This window comes from Octopus sinensis, linkage group LG23 (genome assembly GCF_006345805.1).
Source record: "Octopus sinensis linkage group LG23, ASM634580v1, whole genome shotgun sequence".
NCBI classification, from domain to species: Eukaryota; Metazoa; Mollusca; class Cephalopoda; order Octopoda; family Octopodidae; genus Octopus; species Octopus sinensis.
The window spans coordinates 25,490,456-25,516,218 of NC_043019.1; the positions used below are offsets into that span (position 1 = coordinate 25,490,456).

General features: G+C 36.7%; 1 long non-coding RNA gene across 1 annotated transcript; it reads right to left on the reverse strand.

Moving 5' to 3' along the window:
* Positions 1 to 21,740: 21,740 nt before the first annotated feature.
* Positions 21,741 to 25,225, reverse strand: LOC118767677. Its single transcript, XR_005003592.1, has 2 exons — positions 24,918 to 25,225; positions 21,741 to 21,934 (listed from the first exon to the last, which is right to left on the reverse strand). It is a non-coding gene; the product is annotated as an uncharacterized LOC118767677 (long non-coding RNA).
* Between the last annotated feature and the right edge of the window lie 538 nt (positions 25,226 to 25,763).

Below are 25,763 nucleotides of genomic sequence, written 5' to 3' on the forward strand. Positions count from 1 at the left end.
ATTAAACAACTGCCTCCGCCCCTGCAAATCTATACATTTTGTAGGGGCATAATGTTATCAAACCTTTATTGATTTCATATCAAAAGTTTTATCATCATGTCTCCAACCTTATGTACATACACACATGCAAGCACACAGGTGCAAAACAAGGTGGAGAAAATAATACTTTGAATACCAAAGGTAGAGTGGAATAGTATTTGACTGAAGCTGAAAAGATTCCACAGACTGTTAACCAGGGTTTCACAAAACTGCTCTTCAGACAGTCATGAGTATTGAAAAACAACACAATAGTTTTATAAGTACCCACGATGGCCAACTCATTGAATAAGCATTTAGTGTTTCAAGTGATTTCTACTAAAAAACCTATGCTGACCAAAGTTTCAAAATAACAGGAATCTGTTGAATAAAAAAGCAATTGACTGTAATGGAAAAATGTGTATATCTTCTAAAACATAACACAAATCTGATGTTAATTGTACACCCAGTTTTAGCGGCTATTAGCTTCAATCTAGAATTCTTCTCAAAGGTAGTTTAATAAATACATTAGCATTTTGTTTCCTGTCACTTTATGATAAAATCTTAATCTTAATTTTTGTGTTGTTTTTTAGGACACTTTCAAAAAATACGAAATATTTTTTTTATATATGCATCAGACCGGGATGACCGTGGCAAATATTATTATTGTTAGAAATCTACTTTTCAGCCTCCGTTCCTCATTCTGGGTTCTCATAGTACCAAAAAAGGGATGTTCTAAAACTTAGGTCCTGTGTGTGTGTGTAAGCTGTGTGGTTAAGGTGTTTACTTCTCAGCCATGTTGTTTCAGGTTTAGTCCTGCTGTGTAACCCTTTGAGCAAGTCTCATCTAGTGTGGCCCCACAGTGACCAAAGTTTTGTGAGTGGATTTGGGAGACGAAAACTATAAAAGATGTCTGTTGTGTGTGTGTGTATGTGTGTTTACAGCTGCTGTTTGCTTCTAGCAAAAATCCTGATGTTTGTGAAGTGTTCCATTGAAATTTTCTCCTGCTTGTTTTATACCTTTGAAGTTCTGTTGTATAAAAGAACCCTTATTTAAAAAAAAAAAAGAAAGAAAAACTGGTAAGGGTTAGCAATGGGAGGGCATTCAACTATAAAAAGATGCCTTGGTAATATATTCATCTAACCTATGTTAACATGAAAAAAGAAACATGTAAAAACAAACGCACAAATGAATGTGTGTGTATTGTAGACTGTAAAAGGGAGTTTTTAAGGGTCAGTGCTCAGCTTTAGTGTCTTGATATTCAATAGATCCCTACAAATAATGTGTGGAAACAGGGTCCCCTGAAATCCTATTCCTACCCCCTCTATACCCCTCTGTGTGTGAGTGATTTTTATCAAGTAAATCTCATTGGTTTAATATAAACCATGGCTGATGGCACCTTGGTAATAAGGATGATAATAATATAGCAGTAGTTTCAATTTTTGGCACAAGGCCAGCAATTGTGGTGGGAAGGTGTTGATCAATTGCATTGATCCCAGCACTTAAATGGGACTTAATTTTCTTGACTCTGAAAGGAAGAAAGGCGAAGTTCAACTTTAGAGGTTTTGAATTCAGGATGTAAAGAATGAAAGGAAATCCTGCTAGTCATTTTACTGACTGTTCTAATGGTTCTGCTAACTCAACAACAAAAATAAATAAAACAAATAGAAGAATGTTTCTCGATGTTATTTTGAAACAAATGTCGAGAGAATGAAGTTGGATGACTCACTTTTCTCTGTTATGAGACCTTGTTAGTGAATCATCTGAGAAGCAGGGGATAATGTGTGGAAGGGACTGTCAAAATTATAGAACTGAAATTGGATATGTGTATATTGGAATATTCGAGTTCCTCTTTCTCAATTTCGTAACTTTGTCCCATTTTAGAAGTGACTACAGTTGCTGATAAAACACTAATTCTACCAAATTCTTCCACAAGATAAAAAAATAATCTTGTGAGCCTGAAAACATTGAGGTCATGTTTTTTGTTTATCATCCTGGAGATCAATACACTTTGGACTGATTAATTATAGGTAGAGCACACCTTATTGGTAGCTAAATTTACCTCTCCAGGCTGACAAGCAGTAAAAGCAAGCATGCTGAGTTCAAAACTTACTGAGGTCTTCTTTGTTATCATTCTAATACTGGTAGTAAATATGATTAGCACAGATTAAATACAGAAAGAGGGCAGAAATCTATTGTTCCTTCACCAAAGTGCATGATTTGGGACCAAAGTCAGAGATTTGTATTATTGGTAATGGTGCGGGCTTTTCTTACTTATTTGTTTATCTATTTTATGTTTATTTTCCTTTTTGCTTTTTTTTTTTTAATTAACAGATTCCTTACAAGATTTACTTCTGTTAGAGATTTAGAAACAGATGGAAAAATCAAAACAAAGCAAAAAAAAAAAAAATTTGAAAAAAAAAAAAACAACCCTTCCATCCATAAAGTTTTCTCTTATTTCAAAAACTTTGTTTTTGTTTTCGCCAAGAGAAACTTCATAAGGAACTGATGAAATATCTGAAAGAAAAGACTGTAGGTTATATATATATATATATTTATATATAATGTGTGTGTGTGTGTGTGTATGTATATATATATGCATACATTATATATATATATATATATATATATATATATATATATATATTATTGCACACTCACTCACACTTTCTTAATGTTATCTCAGTGTTCATTAATTGAAGGTGGGTTAATTATCATTCATTAGTTGGTAAACTAAGAAATGGTGAAGCTGACAGTTGTAATGTAGGTTGACTGTTAATCCAATTTTTGAAGAAACAAATGTGAGTGTGTGTTTATATATATATAATATATATATATATATATATTTGCTAGTGTGAATTAAGGTTCCTTTATATAAGAAATTTTCCTCCTATTTTTATTGTTTCCGTTTAAATTAATTCTCCTTATTCTCTTATGAACTTCGGCTGCCACATTTTCTTTAGACACACACACACCCACGTTAAAATGCATGCATGTGTGTGTGTGTGATGGAAATAGAGCAGCCAAAGATTAGAGATGCATACTGATTGATTTTTTGAAAAAGAAACATAAAAAAAAACCCTGAGGTTTATAGGTGAGATGGCCGTAAAGAACCTTTGTAGACAAAATCCTAGCATCATGTAACTACAGTCTTGGTTAGGGGTGGTCATATTGGATTAAACGTAGCAAACTTGGACAAAGAGTTGGGGAATTAAAACAGTGTGAGTTCATTTGTGAGAGTGGATGCAGTGTGATACAGTAACTCTGTAGTTAAACTAACAGAACTTGTCCACAGCTAAGGACATATGTCCTGTCAGACCCTGTCCTGTCAATCACTGTCCTGTAATCTTTGTAGGGACCAGTGTCAGGGCAATAGGTTTTGTGGGTCTTGGATAACAATAGAAATCATAATTTTTATAGTGATAGCATCTGTCTAATTTCTGTAATCCAGCTCAATAGATGTAGTAGGAAATCCTGGGTTCAATTCCACTGGTTGTCAGTTTTGCCAAATGTCTTTTTACAGGTGAATCTATGCCTTGTGGGTAAATCTGCACAGATGGAAACTGTGAAAAGCCCATCAGATAGATGAAAGCTGGAATTCAAAGGGTAGATCTCTGTTACATTGAGTGACATTAGTTCTACTTATAAATTCTCTTAAGGTATACTCAACCACTTACTTGGTGTTTCAATGAGCCAATAGTTCTGTTAATCAACTAACTAAAAGCTCTTGGGTAGTAAGTCTAACCAAATTCACTTCAAACTGGCCCAAATTTTCTGTCTTATGTTAAAACCTCTCACACATTCCCTAGAATGTCACTCTAAAAATAAACAATCACATCTAAAATTTCAAAGCTATGAGATGATGCAGGATTAATTCAAAATAATGCGGATAGATTAGTATTAAACTGGACAGAATAATCTGAATACTATAGGGTTAATCCCTGACGGGTTTTAAGTTGGTTTCCCTTTGCAGTACAGAACCAAACGCATCAGCAGTAACACTGTACTTAACTCCTGCCTCACTTTCTGACTCTTGCAGTTTACATTGGAGAGGTGGACTCCCCACTTGACATAATAACCATTTCTGTTCGGCTGACTCTCAGAGGCTACCGTACAGTTCACTAACAAATCTTCCTGGATCTTTTTGCTGGTCGCTCGTGACATTTTAATATCACTTATTGTGCACTCTTATTAATTTTACCTAATGAAACCAGAGGACAAAATAGCCAATACATTTTCTCCGGGTTCTTCAGTGCTATTTGCTGCTCTCTCTCTCTCTCTCTCTTTCTTTCTCTCTCCTCCACCTGTCATGATATTCTGCTGGGTCAAGGGTGACAAGGTATCCATGTCTATTTCGTCTCCCTCTTTAACCACATAAAAACAAATCATAAAAGCATGGAACTTGATACCAAGTTAGTCTTACATATGAATAACAGCTATCATACATACATACCTACACACACACACACACACACACACACACATATATATATTATGTGCACACACACGTATGCAAAATGAATAAAGTAATGAATGTATATGGTATGATTAACCCATTAGACTATTCCGTCAAATGTAATACTTATCCATCCAGATTGTTTTGCATTAACCATGCACAATCCCAGAGCTTTGAGATTTCATTCATATGATTCATTCAATTTTAGAATGATGTTGTAGAATAAGTTTGTCAGGCTAATTCTGGCCAGTTTGAGCATAAAACAGGAAAAGGTTAAAAGCAGGAAGTTTAAAATGAAGTTATTGGATAGACAGTAACATGTTTCATCATCATCATCATCGTCGTTTAGCGTCCGTTTTCCATGCTAGCATGGGTTGGACGGTTCTACTGGGGTCTGTGAAGCCAGAAGGCTTCATCAGGCCCAGTCAAATCTGGCAGTGTTTCTATAATAACAATTCTCATATTTCTTGTTATTTATGTGCATGTGTGGTATTTGTTCCAGCCCTCTGGAGTCGGTTCAAATTCTGCTGAAATATTTAACTTTGCTTTTAAATAGTGTATTTTTTAAAAATTATTTTTGTAACAGGAGGTGGTAGTTGTTGATAAAGTAAATTATTAGTCAAGTCTTGGGAGGTTAGCAGAGTGTTTTAAAGTTAGGGATGAGGTACATTGTATTGTTTATGTCCAGCCATTTGTGTTGTGGATTCTGAGTTCTGATATACCATCTCCTGCTCTGTTTAACATCTCTTTGTCCTTGGATCCCTTCAACAGATCTCGCTATATTGCAGTCATTTGGGCCAAGTTTTAGGGTTCCTGAGCAAAGCAATGTTCAAGCTCACTGTTCTCTTGTCTCTCACTAAATGGTGAAAAACAACAAAATAACTCTTTGTTCATTTTATTAGCTTTGAATGATTATGAAAACTTTAGGATATATATATATATATTTATACAGTTCTCTTTATGAGTGTTTAACTTTTTATTTTTAACATTTTGGTAAAATTTGACAATTATTATTTGTTTTGGTTTGGTATATTACAAAATATAAAAATTCAATTGAAATTATTTTTTTTCTATAGCCATGGTTGGTTCCTAATTAGAAACAAAACTAAACAAATATATATAACTAAGTGGATGTATGAAAACTTTCACACACCCTTGTTATAGTATAATTACTGCTCCCTTCACTACCATATTTGACAAAAATTGCTTTCTCCCAGCTTAGGGAGAAAGCCTGTAGGTAAGGGAGGAAAACAATTTAGTTAATGGTCTATTAATTAATTAATGAATTGATTATTACTGGGATAATTTTCATAATGTTGGCTTAGTTCATTAAACAAGTTTGGAATCCTGTTTGTAAATTTGTGTTTTATTTACTAGAATGCCAATGTTGTTCTCATTTATTAGGTTTGGTCATGCAAACAGGAAAACAGAACTCAAAACATGAGTTTGTGTATTTTATTTTGTATAATTAGTATAAGGCAGTGAGCTGGCAGAACTGTTGGCAAACCAGACCAAATGCTTAGTGGCATTTCGTCTGTCCTTACATTCTGAGTTCAAATCTCACTGGGGTTAACTTTTGCCTTTCGTCCTTTTCAGATCAATAAAATAAGTACCAGTTGAATTCTGAGGTCTATGCAATCATTTTAACCCCTCTCCCAAAATTACTGATCTTGTGTTCAAATTTAAAGCCCTTATTATTAAAGTGGTGAGCTGGAAGAATTGTTAGCATGCCAGGCAAAATGCTTTGTGGCACTTTGCCTGTCTTTATGTTCTGAGTTCAAATCCCACTGAGGCTAACTTTGTCTTTCATCCTTTTGGGGTCAATAATCAACAATTACAGAGCAACATGAAGGCGAAGAATTTTTATTTATTATTTCTATATAAAGGCGTAGGAGTGGCTGTGTGGTAAGTAGCTTGCTTACCAACCACACGGTTCCAGGTTCAGTCCCACTGTGACACCAAGGGCAAGTGTCTTCTACTATAGCCTCGGGCCGACCAAAGCCTTGTGAGTGGATTTGGTAGACGGAAACTGAAAGAAGCCTGTTGTATATATGTATATATATGTATGTGTGTGATTATGTTTGTGTGTCTATGTTTGTCCCCCCAACATCGCTTGACAACCGATGCTGGTGTGTTTACATCCCTGTAACTTAGTGGTTCAGCAAAAGAGACTGATAAAATAAGTACTAGGCTTACAAAGTATAAGTACTGGGGTCGATTTGCTCAACTCAAGAGCGGTACTCCAGCATGGCCACAGTCAAGTGACTGAAACAAGTAAAAGAGTAAAGGATTTAACTGTTAGCCATAGTGGGGGTTTTTTAAGGTCCCCTCAGAAGTGCTCTTTAGAATTAACGAGTGTAGAACAGAGGCTGGGTTTGTTTGTTAGGGCCAAAAAAGAAAAAAAAAGTTGGTTATTAGGTGCAAGTCCAATGATAATTAGATTTGCTGAAGATAATTAGTTACTCTTGTAATTTACATATCCTAACTTTATGTTCTTGTGTTTGGTGTTTGTCTATTCTTGGAACTGACCATTCAGACAGGAATTGCCTGGAGTTGGTGAAGCATTGAGTGGATGCACATGTGTTATGGTCTTCAGAATTTACCAAGAGCAACTTTCTGCCTTTCATTATTCCTGACTACTGTCATGTATACACACACACACACACACACACACACATACACCTGCTGTATGGGGAAACTAACAATAAAATGTGGGCTGACATACTAACTGTAATAAATTTAGCTATGTTAACTAATCAACACTTCATCTCTAATGAAAAGAATCATTTATTATCTAAATGAGTAACTCTGGTAAAAAAAACATTGGGGAGACAACCCTAGAATTTGTGTTGAACCTAATAGAAAAGGATCTTTATACAATATGGTGATAATTATGAACATGTTTCAATCTTATTAAACCTTTTCAGTAAAGCAGGTTCTATTTAACCATTACAGCAGATCTTAGATGATCTTAGAAATATAGAAGCGTTTTATGGATGAACACAGTGTTGCATGTTATAGTCGATTCAATCGTGTATTGTTACTCATGAAAGTTTGTCCCTTCTGTATATCTTCCTTTCACCTAGTCAAAGTATACCAGTAATAAACCACTTCAACAAGGGTTTCTGGAGCTATCTGTTTGATTAAAACCCACCAAGGTGATGCCATGGCATGGCCACAGTCCAATGACCTGAAACAAAATAAAAAGGACTATCTGTCCTCTCTCTCGATGTCTATCTATCTATCTGCCCATTCATTTATCTGTCTATCTGACCATTCACCTGTCTATCTATCTATCTATCTATCTTTATCAATTCATCTATCTATCTATCTATCCACACACACACACCAATATCTGTTTTTGATTTACAAAGGAATTAAGAAATATTATTAAACACAAACACTTGTAGATGTTTTACTAAATCATCACAAGTGTTCATTATAAATTATGCTTTGACAAACTGAATTTGCAAGCCAGGCTCCATGTTATCTTGCTCAATATGCTCTCTCTCTCTCTCTCTGTCTCTCTCTCTCCCCACTCCCACCCACATGTTATCCTTACAAAATGTAGCAATGCCAAAATCATCTGCTGTTTCTTGCTCCCACTTCTCTTTGATGTCAGTGAGGGCGAACCTCCCGTGTTTATCAACACTTCTCATTAGGAAAATATTAATTAAATTTATTGGGTTCATGTTTTAAAATTACAGAAAACAAATATCTGTTTGAAGAATGAAAATTATGACGAAATTAAAGTAATTCTTTTTATGGAGTGGTGGATCTTGAAATAGATAAAGCTATAAATAACAGCATGTAAATGCTGGGTTAAAAATCCCTATTTACACCCTATTATTTACAGCTTTATGTAACCCTTTAGCCTTCAGGTTATTCTGTCAAATGTAATGCTTGTTTATTTACATTCTTTTAAATTAATCGTGCATTGTCTTGTGGCTTCAAGACTTCAATAATTTGTTTGTTTATTTTTAGAATGACATTGTAAGGTAGGTATGAGAGGTCAGATCTGGTTTATTTGAACTTAAGACAGAACAATTGAGCCAGATGTGGGGGTTGGTTTAAATATTAAAGGTTTGGTAGTGAGCTGGCAGAGACATTAGCACATTGGACAAAATATGCGACTGCATTTTTTCCAGCTTTACGTTTTGAGTTCAAATCCTGACAATGTTGACTCTGCCTTTCAAACTTTCAGAGTCAGGAAAATAATTACCAGTCGATTACTGTGGATGGTGGAACCAATTAACCTCTCGCTCAAAATCTCAGAAATTATTAATAATAGCTTTTTTTTGTTTTGAGATCCACTATTCCAGAAAACAAATTTCTCTCTTCACTTGAAGTTAAAAGTTCTCATAATGAAATTCTTGTTCATATGCCCCCCCCCTCCTCCTGATTTTTCCAATTTCCTAGTTGAGACTTACTCTTTCTAAGCAAGTTTTATGGTGTGTTTTTGCGTTGCTATACTTTTTAACCCCAGTATTTCATCCACCATTCTTTTGGGCTAAAAATAATGATTGCTGAAAAAATCTTTTTACACACACACATATATATGCATATATTAAATATATATGTATGTATATGTATATATATATGTATATATATGTATATATATACATATATGTGTATATATATATGTATATATATGTATATATATATGTATATACATATATATATACTGTAGTGATACAGAGAAATGTGTTTTGTTTGTGTGTGTGTATGTCTGTATGTATGTACAATAGAAATAAGAAAATAATATGGAGACAACTGTATAAAATGGACAAATAAAGATGTGTGTTTTTTATATATTGTAATTATCATTGATTTTTTTAATATTATTATTGTTATTATTATTATTATTATTATTATTATTTGTTAAGGCAGTGAGCTGGTGAATTGTTAGCATGCTGGATCAAATGCCTAGTGGTATTTCACCTGTCACTACATCCTGAGTTTAAATTCCGCCGAGGATGATTTTTGCCTTTCATCCCTTCGGGGGTCGATAAAATAAGTACCAGTTGAATACTGGGGTCACTGTAATCCACTAGCCCCTCCCCTCAGATTTCAAGTCTTGGGCCTATAACAGAAAGGATTATTATTACTATTATTTGTTAAGGCTGCAAATTGGCAGAATCATTAGCACACGGATGTAACGCTTAGTGGCATTTGGCCTGTCTTTACATTCTGAGTTCAAATGCCACCAAGGTCAATTTTACCTTTCATTGTTTCAGGGTCAAGGATATAAGTACCAATTGAACAGTGGGGTCGATGTGATCAACTGGCAGCTCCCCTAAAATTTCAGGCCTTGTGCTTATTATTATTGTAACTATTAAGGGTGTGAGCTGGCAGAATCGTTAGCACGCTGGGCAAAATGCTCAAGCAGTATTTTGTCTGTCTTTACATTCTGAGTTCAAATTCCACCAAGGTTGACTTTGCTTTACATCCTTTTAGTGGGGTCAATAAATTAAGTATCAGTAATGCACTGGGGTTGATGTAATCAACTTAACCCCTCCCTTGAACTTACAGGTCTTGTTCCAAAATTTGAAACTTATTATTATTTTCAGTGGATGGGTGGGAGAATACCTTAGAAGGTGGGGTGATAAGATAAAATACTAGTCAAGTACTGGGGTCAATGTCCTTGAGGGACCCCTGCCCTTAAAATCATTGGCTTTGTACCTAAATTAGAAACAAATATCATTCTAATGATTCTCTTGCGGTGGCAAGTTGGCAGAAGTGTTTACATGCTGGACAAAATTCTTTGTGGAATTTTGTCTGTCTTCACGTTCTGAGTTCAAATTCCACTGAGGTTGACTTTACCATTCATCCTTTCAAGGTTGATTAAATAAGCACCAGTGAAGCCCTGGGGTCAATGAGACTGACTTATCCTGCCGCCAAATTTCAGGCCTTGTGCCTGCAGTAGAAAGGAATTTTACAATTATTCTAAGTGGGTGGGTCGTAGATGTGGGAGACTGGTGAACAAATAAATTTGTGTTATTTAGGTAAACCTCTAGATTCTGGGTTCAAATTCTGTCAGAATCAACACTCTTTTTCATCTGTTTGGGGTGGAGTGGATCAAAAAAATTTGTAGCAGTCAAATACTGGGGTTTTATAGAATTGACTGTGCCTTTCCCTAATATTTCTGGCCTTGCGCCTAAGTAATATCATTTCTAGAAAGTTCCATGGTAGATCAGATAATTGACTTTTAGATGTTGGGGAGCAAGTGTCAGCTTATCTGGCAGGTCTTTAATCTTGTCTAAGACCTATGGGGCAAAGCTCTATAAAAAAACCTTTCCCCTGACTAGTTTCATGGCCATACAAGATGTTGTTGTTGTTGTTGTTATTGTCGTTGTTGTTGTTGCTGTTATAGTAGTAAAGACCCTATTGGCTAACACCATGATGAATTTATCAACCCTTCCCCCGTTCACTCTGCACCCCACCCCATCACCTGATGATGCTAAGGCTAATTAAAGCCTACTTAAGAAACCTCCACCACCACCATCATCATTATCATCATCATCATCATCATTATCATGTTCATGATCATCATTATTTTTGCCAAGAGTGGCAGACATGGGTAGAGCACCAGACTAGATGCTTCGCAGCATTTAGTACCGTCCCTTGACTTTTTCTGATTTCAGATCACATCAGGGCTAAACGTTTTGTCTTTCATCCCAATGGGGGGGTCGGGTTGGAAGGTGGTAGTGGTGGGGGTGGGTGGGTGTTGGGATTGATAAGTTACGAATACCAGTCATATCACTGGGTTCAAATTAATTGACCTGATCCTTTTTTTTTTGGCCCCTCCTCTCCTTTTTTTCCCTTACAAATGCCTGGCCTTATGCCATTGTCAGAAATCAATATTATTGTCTTTGTGGCGTCTCCTCATCCAGCGCCTTTGTGGCACATAACTTACTATTATTACTATTATTATTATTATTATTATTTATTTTTTTTATTTTTTAAAATCTATTTGGTATCCCTGTGTATACCTCAGTGTCTAATTGTCTGAGGTGTGTGTTTCTTTTTTTTATTTTTAATAATTTTTTTTTTCTGTTTGTGTTATTTCTATATCATCTACGGAACATTGTGTTGGAGCAAAGATATAGAGAACGTTCTTGAACAAACAATTATATATGTACGGGGTTTACACATCATCTCACTCAAATAAGAAGTAAATAAAAAAAACAAAACAAAAGAATATTAATAAAGAAGAGAAAAAATACTACGACGATAAATAATTATGACTTTCTCATTATTATTATTATTATTATTATTATTTTCTTCAAATTTGTTTAATATTGTTCTTAATATGTACATAAAGCACAGGAATGGTTGTGTGGTTAAGGAATCGATTTTCCAATCGCATGGTTTCGGGTTCAGACCCATTGTGCTGTACCTTGGGCAAGTGACTTTTGCTATAGTTCCAGGTCAACCAAAGCCTTGTGAAATTGAATGGACAGGCTGGGTCAATCAGTATGCCAATTTGGTTTTCCTTGTTTATTATTGTAATATCTGGTTCGTTATGGTCCATCTTGTCTATTTGAATGGGAAAATCCCACTGAATCTTGCATGTTTCCCATTCAGGTAAACGGAAATTAAGTAGGAGGAAAGGCAAATTCGTTTGCAGCAGACACGGCCCAAGGAATTTTTTTGAAGGGAAGGCACAAGGTCAGGAGTGAATTCAGTTCCAGGAGAAAAGGGCGTAATAACATTATTTAGAAGGGCGCACTTCTTTCCTTGTGGTGGGCACGTGCCCCTCAGGCCTCCTGCCTTTGTGCAGTCTGATGACTGGGAATGTGAAATGTGAAAAATTAGATGAGTTGCCATCTGTCAAAACCAAAAAAACAAAAACAAACAGTTCTCATCTTTGGCATTGAACTGTTTTGAAGTTCTCTCCTTGTACCTACACGTCACTACACATGCTCACATACACATACACATATGCATACATACTCCGACACACAAGTGCTCCTGCACACAAACATTTGTTGTGTTCCTTTGCTCAGGCGATAAGGATGCACAATACTCATTGCCAAGGGTTGAGAGTTTAAAATATTACAGCTGACACCTCACAGCTAGTTATTTGAATTGGATACGTTCATGCACATATGCAGCGTATGTGTGTGTGTGTGTGTGTGTATTCATGAGTATTAATACCAAAAGGTAATTTTAATACCCAACTGAACGTGGATGTCTTGTAAGAACATCAAATACTGTGATATTAGCCTTGAGAGATCCTCTTTTATAGGCACTTGGTGCGTAAAAGCTTCAACTTTCATGATACTTTGTTTCATGTAGGGGGACCACAGTGGGCAACAGTATTCAAGGTGGGGTCGGGCAAAAGTAGAGAAGAGAAGGATAATAGTGTGGATATCTCTCGACTGAGAATCCAGGAACACATTCTGTGGGCCATGTCAACTTTGCTGCTTATATGAGTTGCCCAGCTCATGATGTTGTCCACAGTTACTCCCAAGTCTCTGATGTTGTTGGATGCCATGAGAATTTTACCCGAAGGAAGAGAGTATGGGAGTTTCAGGTTATCTTCTTTTCCGAAGTGGATTAACTCAAATTCGTCCTTGTTCAATAACATATTCTTTTCTGCCCATTGGATGACAGCCAGTAGATCTCACTCAAGGCATGCCCAATCCCCCACTTCATTGATGACCTTCTGGATCTTGGAATCATCTGCAAATGAACATATATACAGGGGTTGGACAAAATAATGGAAACACTTCAAAATTTCAAACAAATTAATTTTAATATGGAGTAGGACCACTTTTGGCAGTAATTACGACCTGAATTCTACGAGGTATGGACTCGTACAAAGTTTGAAGTGTTTCCAAAAGAATTTTTATCCCTTCTTCAGCTAAAACAGTCTCCAGTTCTTGTAGTTATGATGGTGGAGGATATCGACTCCTTACATGTTTTTTCTAAAATGTACCATAAATGATCAATAATATTGAGTTCTGGGGACTGTGGTGGCCATATAAGATGTTGAACTTCACTAGAATGTTCCTCATGCCATTCAGTTACAACTTAAGCTGTGAGAATTGGTGTATTATCATCCTGAAAGATTGTGTTTCCCTCAGAAACAGTTCCTCAAACATAGGATGCATTTGATCAGATAAAATGCTTAAATAGTCTTGACTATTAATTCTGCCATGAAGAGAAACCATTGAGCCGGCGGATTTCCAAGATGTAGCCTCCCAACCCCAGATCATCACAGATCCTCCTCCATGTTTAACAGTTGGAAGAAGGCAGTCTAGGTCAAATGCTTCTTTTGGCTGTCTCCACACATATTGGTTGGAAATAATGTAAAGGATGACTCATCTGAGAAAATAACATTCTTCCACTGCTCTAGGGACCAGTTCTGTAGGTTTTTACTCCATTCTAAACGCTTTGCAACGTTTGAAAGTAGTGGTTTTCTGATTGCAGCTCTCCCGTGAAATCTGGCTTTCTGCAGCTTCCGGCGAACAGTTTTTGTGGAAACTGGATTCTTGAGGTGGTCATTAAGCTCTGCAGTAATTTTGGGAGTTGTACTTTTGTGATCCTTTCTAACAATTCAAGTAAGTGTCCGACGGTCCCTATCTGAAAGCTTTGGTTTTCTTCTGGCATCTTGTTTCGACAAGGAGGTTTTTCCCTCTTTCTCAAAAGCTGTCATTACTTTCGAGAGAGTACTTCTTGGTACACCAAACATTTTGGCTGTTTTCATTACGCTAGCGCCTGCTATACGAGCACCAACAATTTGATCTCTTTGAAAGTCTGATAGATCTGTCATTTTAATGAATTTTAATTACCTTTTTGCTGATTGTATCTGAAAAGAAACAGTAATTTTAGCAAAACATATTAAACAACACTAATAATAGATTTAAAAAATCATACCCTAGCAAAACATATTAAACAACACTAATAATAAATAAAAAAAAATCATACCCAGAGTATATGCGCAGGAGTGGCTGTATGGTAAGTAGCTTGTTTACCAACCACATGGTTCCAGGTTCAGTCCCACTGCGTGGCACCTTGGGCAAGTGTCTTCTACTATAGCCTCGGGCCAACCAAAGCTTTGTGAGTGGATTTGGAAGACAGAAACTGAAAGAAGCCCGTCGTATATATGTATATATATATATATATGCATGTGTGTGTTTGTGTGTCTGTGTTTGTCCCCCTAGCATTGCTTGACAACCGATGCTGGTGTGTTTATGTCCCCGTTACTTAGTGGTTCAGCAAAAGAGACCGATAGAATAAGTACTGGGCTTACAAAAGAATAAGTCCCAGGGTCAAGTTGCCCGATTAAAGGCGGTGCTCCAGCATGGCCGCAGTCAAATGACTGAAACAAGCAAAAGAGAGTAAACCAAGAGGAGAGTGGACTTTTCTTCACATCCAAACCTTTTTTATTGAAAGGTTTTCTACAGCATATACAACACTGGCCTACATATGTTTCCACTGCAGCAACTGCACAATGTTTTTTGCAGTTATACATCCTAGTCGCTGCAGTTTCATCAAGGGTCCATGAACTAATTCAAACAAGCTTCCTGCGTTAGTATTCAGTTGCAGGTGATAGCGTTACTTTTCAAATCCAATGGAACTCTGCTCTTTTAATCACCTCTCCTACTGTAACAGTGCTTCGAAAATGTTTTTTATATATTACAATTAATTGTAGCAATTTTGTTTACAGTTTACCATGTGGAGTACATTAACTTAATTCTGAGGCACTTCACTTATGTTGGGTTTATAACCGCAATTAATATTATTGTTATTATTATTATTAATAGTAGTATTTGTATAAATGGAAGCACTCTGTCGGTTACGACGACGAGGGTTCTGGTTGATCCGAATCAACGGAACAGCCTGCTCGTGAAATTAACGTGTAAGTGGCTGAGCACTCCACAGACACGTGTACCCTTAACGTAGTTCTCGGGGATATTCAGCGTGACACAAAGAGTGACAAGGCCGGCCCTTTGAAATACAGGTACAACAGAAAGAGGAAGTAAGAGTGAGAGAAAGTTGTGGTGAAAGAGTACAGCAGGGATCACCACCATCCCCTGCCGGAGCCTCGTGGAGCTTTAGGTGTTTTCGCTCAATAAACACTCACAATGCCCGGTCTGAGAATCGAAACCGCGATCCTATGACTGCGAGTCCGCTCCCCTAACCACTGGGCCATTGCGCCTCCACTTTGTATAAATATCATTAATTATTACAATAATTATTGTAAATAGTATATTTACTGCAGCTGGTGAGTTTTGTTTATTTAAGTTGTTTATCTGGCACCTGTGTCGGTGGCACATAAAAAACACCATCCGAGCGTGGCCGTTCGCCAGCCTCATCTGGCACCTGTGTCGGTGGCACATAAAAACACCATCCGAGCGTGGCCGTCTGCCAGCCTCGACTGGCACCTGTGTCGGTGGCACATAAAAAACACCATCCGAGCGTGGCCGTTCGCCAGCCTCGTCTGGCACCTGTGTCGGTGGCACATAAAATCACCCACTACACTCTCGGAGTGGTTGGCGTTAGGAAAGGCATCCAGCTGTAGAAACACTGCCAGATCTGACTGGCCTGGTGCAGCCTTCAGGCTCCCCGGACCCCAGTTGAACCGTCCAACCCATGCTAGCATGGAAAGCGGACGTTAAATCAAATGAATGAATGAATGAAACATGCATTCTCTCAAGTGTGGACATCTTACAGCCTGTTCCTGTGTTGTGTTTATAAGAGTAAATTTAGAAGATACTTATTCTTTTATTTGTTTCAGTCATTTGACTGTGGCCATGCTGGAGCACCGCCTTGTTAGTCGAGCAAATCGACCCCAGGACTTATTCTTTGTAAGCCTAGTTCTATTGGTCTCTTTCGCCGAACCGCTAAGTGATGGGGACACAAACACACCAGCATCGGTTGTCAAGCAATGCTGGGGGAACAAACGCAGACACACAAACATATACATACATACATATAAATATATATATTTTTTTTTTCACTTGTTTCAGTCATTTGACTGTGGCCATGCTGGAGCACCGCCTTTAGTCGAGCAACTCGACCCCAGGACTTATTCTTTGTAAGCCTAGTACCTACTCTATCGGTCTCCTTTGCGTAAACACACCAGCATTGGTTGTCAAGCAATGTTGGGGGGAACAAACAGAGACACGCAAACCTATACACACAATACATACATACATACATATATATATATATATATATATATATACGACGGGCTTCTTTCAGTTTCCTTCTACCAAATCCACTCACAAGGCTTTGGTTGGCCCGAGGCTATAGTAGAAGACACTTGCTCAAAGTGCCATGCAGTGGGACTGAACCCGGGACCATGTGGTTGGTAAGCTAGCTACTTACCTCACAGCCACTCCTAAAGCAAAATGTAAACAAAACTGCTACAATTAATTGTAATATATATAAAAATGCCATGTGTAGAAATTAAAGATAATCAGTTATTTTAATTAGGTCAAGTTAGTCCTCCTCCCACAAATATGGTTCTGACTATACTATATTTCTTGTCGGCACAAGTCACTAGCTAACCATCAACAAAACTGCATACACACATACACACACACACACACACTTGAACACACTTAAACACACCCTTATGCAAACACAACACACACAACCATTCGCACATTTACACATGCACACCAGCGCGCACACACATGAACAAGTACATATACAAATACACACAAGTACAAGCACAGACACACACACACACATGCATCCACACAAATACGTATAAAGATATTAGCTCGCCTGACGCTGAGCAATTACTGATTCAAACAAAACAACCTTTCTGACCAGTTTGATGATTGCAATTTGTTAGTCATTTAATTGTCATTAAACATATCTCACATTCCATGTTCGTCAACGTTTCTAATCAGACCTAATTATTTAACCATCAAATCCTTTAGTATTGTTTAGACAATTCCCACTCCTCACAAATTCACCATTATTTGCATAAATCACAAACCATCATTTAACCATCAATTGTCAAACGCTAACCACCAGTTATCAATCACAACTCATTATTTAACCATCACCAGTTAACCATCAGTTGACAATTGTTAACCACAATGAATATACGTGTGGAGACAGCCAAAAGAAGCATTTGACCCAGACTGCCTTCTTCCAACTGTTAAACATGGAGGAGGATCTGTGATGATCTGGGGGTGGGAGGCTACATCTTGGTAATCCGCCGGCTCAATGGTTTCTCTTCATGGCAGAATTAATAGTCAAGACTATTTTAGCCATCGATTGTTAGGCATTAACCACCAGTTAACCATCAATTATTAACCACAAGTCACCAGTTAACCATCAGTTGACAATTAATTGTTAACCACAAACCCTCATTTAGCCATCAACTGTTAGGAATTAACCATCAGTTTACCATCAGTTATCAACCACAAGTCACCAGTTAACCATCAGTTGTTAAGCATAAACCATCAATTAATGATAACAGAAAACAGAATGTGGGTAGGAAAATATCTTTATTCAACAACAACAATATATATATATATATACGCTTATGTATTTGTTTTGCAAAGTTCCTGATGTGAAAATCATATGTTGAAACAGATGTTGTTTTTATATTGGGACGGTTGGTTTATTTCCTTGCCAAATAAACACACGTACTGTATACTTGTTATTCCATTTAGCTTTATTAGTGTACTTACTTTAGTGTCCTCTCTCTGGAAATCTTTCGTCACACACCCTGCGACCTGTATAGTCCAGGGAACTAAACAGGACAGAAAGAGAGACGAGGGATGGAGAGTCTCTGAAGAGGTCATAGGATGTGTGATGAAAGATTTCCAGACAAAGGAATCTAAAAGAAGAGTAATGATAAAACTGAAGTGAAGAATGAGTATTCAGTGCGTGTGTTTATTTGGTAAAAAAAAAAAAATGACCGTCCCGAAATATAACACTAACAAAATGTTCTTTTTATTGAATTTAAACTTAAAGGACGGTCGTGTAAGACCAATATTTCTGATAATTTTTTTCAAAAGAGAAACAAATGGAAAAAGAAAATAACATTAAGAAAAATATCACCATCGTCGTCGTCGTCGTCGTCGTCGTCGTCGTCGTCGTCGTCGTCGTCATCATTATCATCATCGTTGTCTCTTCATTTTCTTAACTATTTTACTATTTATACTACGACGACGATGACGATAGCTATTTCTAACATAAAGCATACAAGGTCTGAAATTTGGGGATAAGGATAATCTCGATAGCCTTAATCCCCCTGCCCTCCCCTCCCCCACTTCAGTAGGTACTTTTCTTCGATGACCCCCCACTCCCACCCCGCAAAATAATGCTACGGCAAAGTTGAACTCAGCAGGATTTGCAATCAGAGCGGGAAGGGCCAGAACATATATGGGTGCAAGATATTTCCCCCCCCCCCCGACTCTTTAACAATTTTGTCAGTCTCCTGACCTCAACAATAACAACAAAAGCAACAACGAGCTGATGCGGATGATGATGACGATGATGAACATAATAATAATAATAATAATAATAATATTAATAATAATAATAATAATAATAATATTAATAATAATAATAATATAATATAAAATATAATAATAATAATAATAATAATAATAATATTAATATAATAATAATAATATAATAATAATAATAATAATATTAATAATATTAATAATAATAATAATGATAATAATAATAATAATAATCCTTTCTGCTAATGGCACAAGGCCTGAAATTTGGTGGCAGGGGACTAGTCGATTATATTGACCCCAGTACTAAACTGGTTTTTATTTTATCGACCCCAGAATGATGAAAAGTAAAGTCAACCTCGCCGAAATTTGAACTCAGAGTATTTTGTACGGTATGCTAACAATTCTGTCAGCTCGCCACCTTAATAATAATAATGATAATAATAATAATAATAACAATAATAATAATAATGATGGTTCCTAATTTTTCCACAAGGGAAGTAATTCTGGGGGAGAGAGATGAGTCGATTTCGTCGACCCCAATACTGAACAGGTACTTATTTTATCGAGCCCGAAATGACGAAAGGCATAGTCGGCCTCGGTGGAATTTGAACTCAGAGCATAAAGACGGACAAAATACCGCTAAGCATTTCGCTTGGCGTGCTAATGATTCAGCCAGCTCGCCGCCTTAATAATGAAAATAATAATAATAATAATAATAATAATAATGATTCGTTCGTTTATTGGCCACAAGGGCTAACAAAAATCAATTAAAGCATAAAGGGTCAAAACACAGGACGAAAGCTACAAAGGGTTTTGCCCGTTTGAAAAAGTCCGTGAACAAAAGCAGGATAACAACGAAATATAAATAACAATTAAAAATCCCAATAGGGGGAGGTACTTCGAAAAGTCACTCGTGGAAAAACCCATAAAAGCCACGGGAGCCTGGTCAAAAGCGGGGTAGAGAGCCCCTTTCTCCTTTTATATTTCCTTTTAATTTTTCACAGGTGTATCCTCAGAATTGGTCCGTTCATACTGACCATTCTTGCGACATTCACCCACCTTTCAATAAACTTGCTACCAGACAGCACTTCCCTCTCTACTCTCATCTTCCTTTTCAAGTGAAACTTGAAAAAATGGTATGGACTTGACAGAGCAAAAAATTGGTACAACCACAAGCCTGAAGGCATCATCGAAAATAGAAATGCAAAGATCCTATGAGATTTTGTGAATCAGTGAACCATGGGATAGAGAATAGGAAGCCAGACATAGTCTTAATTGAGAAGAAAGCAAACAATGCTGGATCATAGATATAGTATGCCCAGCTGACAAAAAGGTATGCGATAAGGAAGAAAGAAAAGTTGAGAGATATGACAGGTTAGCTTGGGAAGTTAAACAGTTGTGGTTGATGAAAAGGTAGCAGTAGTACCAATAATTGCCAGAGTCCTGGGAACTGTGAGTAAAAATCTTGAGAAGTACATGGAACGAATAGGAGTTGCAATAAGGGTGGAGCACTTGCAGAAAACAGCACTGCTTGGAATCGCTCTAATACTCCGGAAGGTGCTCGAAAAATAAGAGGTGTTACCTTAGTTCACTGGTTGTGAACAGCTGACACCGTAGTACTTCTCCAGTGTTAGAAGCTGTGTAAAGGCAGGATGGGCTACTCAAAATGAAGAAAATTCTAACTGGGCCCACCTGCAAGGTCATGTGCTGTTTATCTTGATATGAGATCACCATGTCGCGCACATATGGTTGTGATGCATGTGCCTGGTGTACCTTTATCAGACGGGTAGTCATGATGGGTATATTGGGCTTCGTATATTTTACCCCAGTGTCACTTTGATGGCATGAACTGCTCTCTCACTCAATGATAATAATAATAATAATGGTTTAAAATTTTGGTACAAGGCCAGTAGTTTAGTGGGTAGGAATAAGTCGATTACGTTGATCTCCATCACTCAATTGGTACTTATTTTTTCGGATCCGAAAGGATGAAAGGCAAAGTCAACCTCAGCAGAATTTGAACTGAGAACGTAAAGACGGACGAAATTCCGCTAAGCATTTTGTCCGGTGCGCTAACAATTCAGTCAGCTCACTGCCTCAATAATAATAATGATAATAATAATAATAATAATAATAATAATAATAATAATATAATGATAATAATATAATAATAATAATAATAATAATAATAATAATAATAATCCTTTCTACTATAGGCAGAAGGCCTGACATTTTGGGGGAGAGGATGAGTCAATTACATCGACCCCAGTGCGTAACTGGTACTCGACTCTGAAAGGATGAAAGGCAAAGTCGACTCCGGCGGCATTTGAACTCAGAACATAAAGACAGACGAAATACCTATTTCTTTACTACCCACAAGGGGCTAAACACAGAGGGGACAAACAAGGACAGACATAGGTATTAAGTCGATTACATCGACCCCAGTGCGTAACTGGTACTTAATTTATCGACCCCGAAAGGATGAAAGGCAAAGTCGACCCCGGCGGCATTTGAACTCAGAACATGAAGACAGACGAAATACCGCTGAGTATTTCGCCCGGCGTGCTAACGTTTCTCCCAGCAGCTCGCCGCCTTAGTAAAAACAACAACAGCAACAACAACAACAACAGTAATAATAATAATAATAATAATAATAATAATAATAATAATAATAGCAAAACCTTATGGATATTTGCTGGAAACTTTCGACAGCTCTCACCTACAATTCTCTTTCATACAATCAAAATAAACATCGTTCTTTTTCCTTGTTTATAATAAAATAAAGGCTTAAGGTGAATTTATGTGCGTTTTTTAAAAATATTTTCTTATCAGGAATGTGTTGTAAGTTAATTCAAAAACCAAGTCTTCGATGTCTCAACAGTGCTAATAAATAACAATATATAAAAATAAATTAATCAGAGCATTATTGTTCAGTCTACTCCAATCATGTTAACGTTTCTGTAATGGTCCATTAGTCGTTATTCACCGTCATACATCATCATACATCATTAGTCTTCAGAGATACAAACAAAAAAAAAAGAAGATCAATAAGGATAGAGTACAGCAATTCTCAGAGCTTCTTCCATCATTCGTTTTTCAATTTACGTATCTGAACTGTTATTCTTTTTACCTAACTTATCTATGCTACCTTAGCCATCTGTCGGAGAGTTAAATTGATATCAATATATTTGATGTTGGGAGCATTAAAAGGCTAAGTATAAATAATGCAGCAGCGAAAAAGAAAACAACATGGAGGTTCTCTTCCTTTTTACATATTACAAGTAGGGGAAATAACTATGAACATGTTTCGGTTTCATTAAGACCTCATCATCAAAACTAATTCTTCGTTGTACTTGACAAAGTAGTGATAGAACAGTCAATAAGTAAATGTTGTAGATGGCTTGGGTTAGAAAAATAGAATTTATATACATCTTTTGAAATCTGGGGATTTACTTGTCGTTAGGTTTTCTCATTTTCTTGAGGAAATGAAGGTGTTTAGGGCGTTGTACTCAGTTTCCATGGAGTACAACTGACCAAAGCCACAGTACTCCACCTAGACGGGTGTTACTCATCTACAGCTGAGTGGGATACATTGACATGAAATGAGGTGTTTGGCTCGAGAGCACAGTGCACCGCCCAGTTCGGGAACTGAAACCATGATGGCAAGATAGTGAGTGCAACACCCTAATCGCTAGACCCCGTTCCCTTATTTTATTGATATTCTATATCAGTGATTCCCAACGTAGGGCATATGCTCAATCGGTGGGGCCTGGGAAAATTGTGGTGGAGTCCAATTTTTTTCTTTTTTTAGTGAGGCATGGAATTGTGAAAATCTTTTTTTCCCCTTATTCGATAATGTACTATTTTCTTTTGTACTCACTACTTAATAAAAGAGTTACCGGTAGATTCTTTTATATTAAATAATTGTGATAGAATATTAAAAATAAAGTTTTTTTCCAACTACTGGTGGGGCATTCATTTTTCTGAAAAATTATATTGGGACCTGATGGAAAATACGTTCGGAAATACTGTTCTACATGACAGATCTTTCCGATGGTTACATTAAATTGTCATGGCTAAAGATAGAGTGGGGTGAAGATCACTGTCTAAATAGAGATGACTTGTTGCACAGATTTAAATTAGAATTGTTACATGTTGTATAGGGCTAAATTAAAAACTTACCACATGTTATATATATTTCAGTTAAAGAATTTAATTTAAGCGGCTTTTAATGTGTGGTTTTTAATTTTAAAATTACTGCAAGTATTCAAGAATGCCCACATGCATGGGTTTAGAGTTAAAGAATTATTATATGTATGAATTTTAGATTAGGTTTATTCCAACACAAACCCTATATAATGTTACCTAAAAGTAAGTAATCGATGGGAATGAAACCTGGCTCTGTCTCTCTGTAAATGCAATGGAGCTTGTCATTGTACTTTCACCTATAGATCATCTTTGTAGGCATATACACTCGATGAAAAATCAATAACACTGCACTGAACATCGATATGTGCTCTCTTGGTTGAGACATCCCACCAATCAGTTCGATCAATGCAGTGCGCCCGAAATAGCAGCAGTTGCATCGGTCATATTTTATGAAATGCTTAGCATGGGTCGCCGACTTCAAATGGAGGAAGAAACCTGCAGCAGCTGCTTCCAGAATGAAGAATCGGCCACCACATTCTATATTCTATCACGAACATATAAGAGACTGAAGCAATTGCAACCTTAAGTGATACTTGTATTTACTCTGTGAAGATGTGCAGTGGACCACATGGCAGAGAGAATGTTTGTGGAACATACGTTGGATAAAAAGTGCGGAAGATTAGACAAAGAAATGATATGGATAAACAGTTGCCCATATATATATATATATATATTATATATATATATATATATATAAAGATACAGGTTTGGAGCATATACATTTCAGAACTCTGAGTTTCTTGGCAACAATTTGGTTATTTGGGTTAATACTCGCTGCTGTTGAGAAACTCAGAGTCCTAGAAGTAAGTGTTCAAATAAGTCTCTGTTACAATCTCATAACAGTCAATTTAGTTTATCGAAAAATTATATGCTGTATACTTCCAGGAGTGTTGAGGTATATATATATATATATATATATATATATATATATATATGTATATATACAGAGAGAGAGCGATGAGAGAGAGAGAGAGAGAGAGAGAGAGAGAGAGAGGAGAAGAGAGAGAGGAGAGAGAGAGAGAGAGAGAGAGCGAGAGAGAGAGAGAGAGAGAGAGAGAGAGAAGAGAGAGAGAGAGAGAGAGAGAGAGAGAGAGAGAGAGAGAGAGAGAGAGATTCAGATGAATATGGTACTTAAGTTGTAGCACCAGAATTTAGTACAGTATTATCCATATAATTTCAGGATTGCTCTGCATTTAAATTGATGTAATGATTGCATTGTTCAATTAAATGGTGTTGCTTGAAACGATTGTACTGTATTACCTCTGGATATCCTTGTTGCTTATTTTGATTATATATATATATATATATATATATATATATATATATATGTGTGTGTGTGTGTGTGTGTGTATGTGTGCGTGTGTGTGTGTGTATGTATGAATGTATGTATATATATATATGTATGTATATATGTATGTATATATATGTGTGTGTACGTGTGCATATATATGTGTGTGTGTGTGATAATATATATTATCATAAATAGTTGTCTGTAAAATCAAGTGTAAATTCAACCGGAAAATCTTTTCATAAAGTGAGCTTAAAGCAAAGTCTGTTCCATGTTTAAATGAATTATTTACCGTGTAAGGTGTAGAGTGGTACATCAAATGACGTTAATCTAAGTTAAGCCAGTATTTAATGCCCTGTCATAATTAATGCCAAATAATTTATATATATATGAATGTGTTCATTGTTTCCGAATGTAAATAGTGGTTAATAGTTGATGCCTTAAGTGTAGAGTTGGATTTAAAACCAACATTTGTAGAATGATAAATAGATTCACTAACTACAGTCTATAAAGGTTGTATATGAAAGTCGTCGTCCACAATCGATATTATTGGTTTACAGAACGTTTTATAAGCCGCCAATTTTCTCAATCTCTTCCATCTGCATCTGGGTCTTTTCGTTGTTTTCTTCTTCCTCCATGATGGTGTCGTAGTTGATCTCGTCGGCCACATTCTTGATGTTCCATATGTTAAGTGTTCCATCGAAAGATCCCGTGAATAGCTTGTTATCAACTATCTGTGTCGGGGGAAAAAAAAAACAAGAAATATTATCAATGAAATGTTTGTTGATGCAAATATACTAAATCTGTTTCGGGCGAAGTTTCGTTTGTCGTAGCACACGTTTCCGTCAATTTCCTCCGTCGATTGTCGATTTCCTCCGTCGATTTCCGTAAAAAATGTAAACACTGAATCGGCCATACATACATACATACACACACACATACTTACACACACACACACACACATACACCACACACATACATAGTACATACACAACCACACATACATATACACATACACGAGAAAAAAGTTCAGTTATCTCTCTCTTTCACACTTACTCTCTCTGTATCTTCGCACACACTAACAGAAGCACTTCACTTACACAACATACTGTCTGTCTCCCACACCCCATCAAACACACACACGGGGACTTCAAAAAGAAATTTCCTCCTCATAAAATCGCTTCCTCTTAGTCTCTTTCGCTCTCATTACTTCAAATATTCCCGCAAAGCCATATGTAAAAAAATAAAAGTTTTTTACGGAAATCGACGGAAACGTGTGCTACGACGTGTGCTAGGACAACTGAAACTTCGCCCTGTTTCGGGAAGGAATCGAGCATGAGTAATA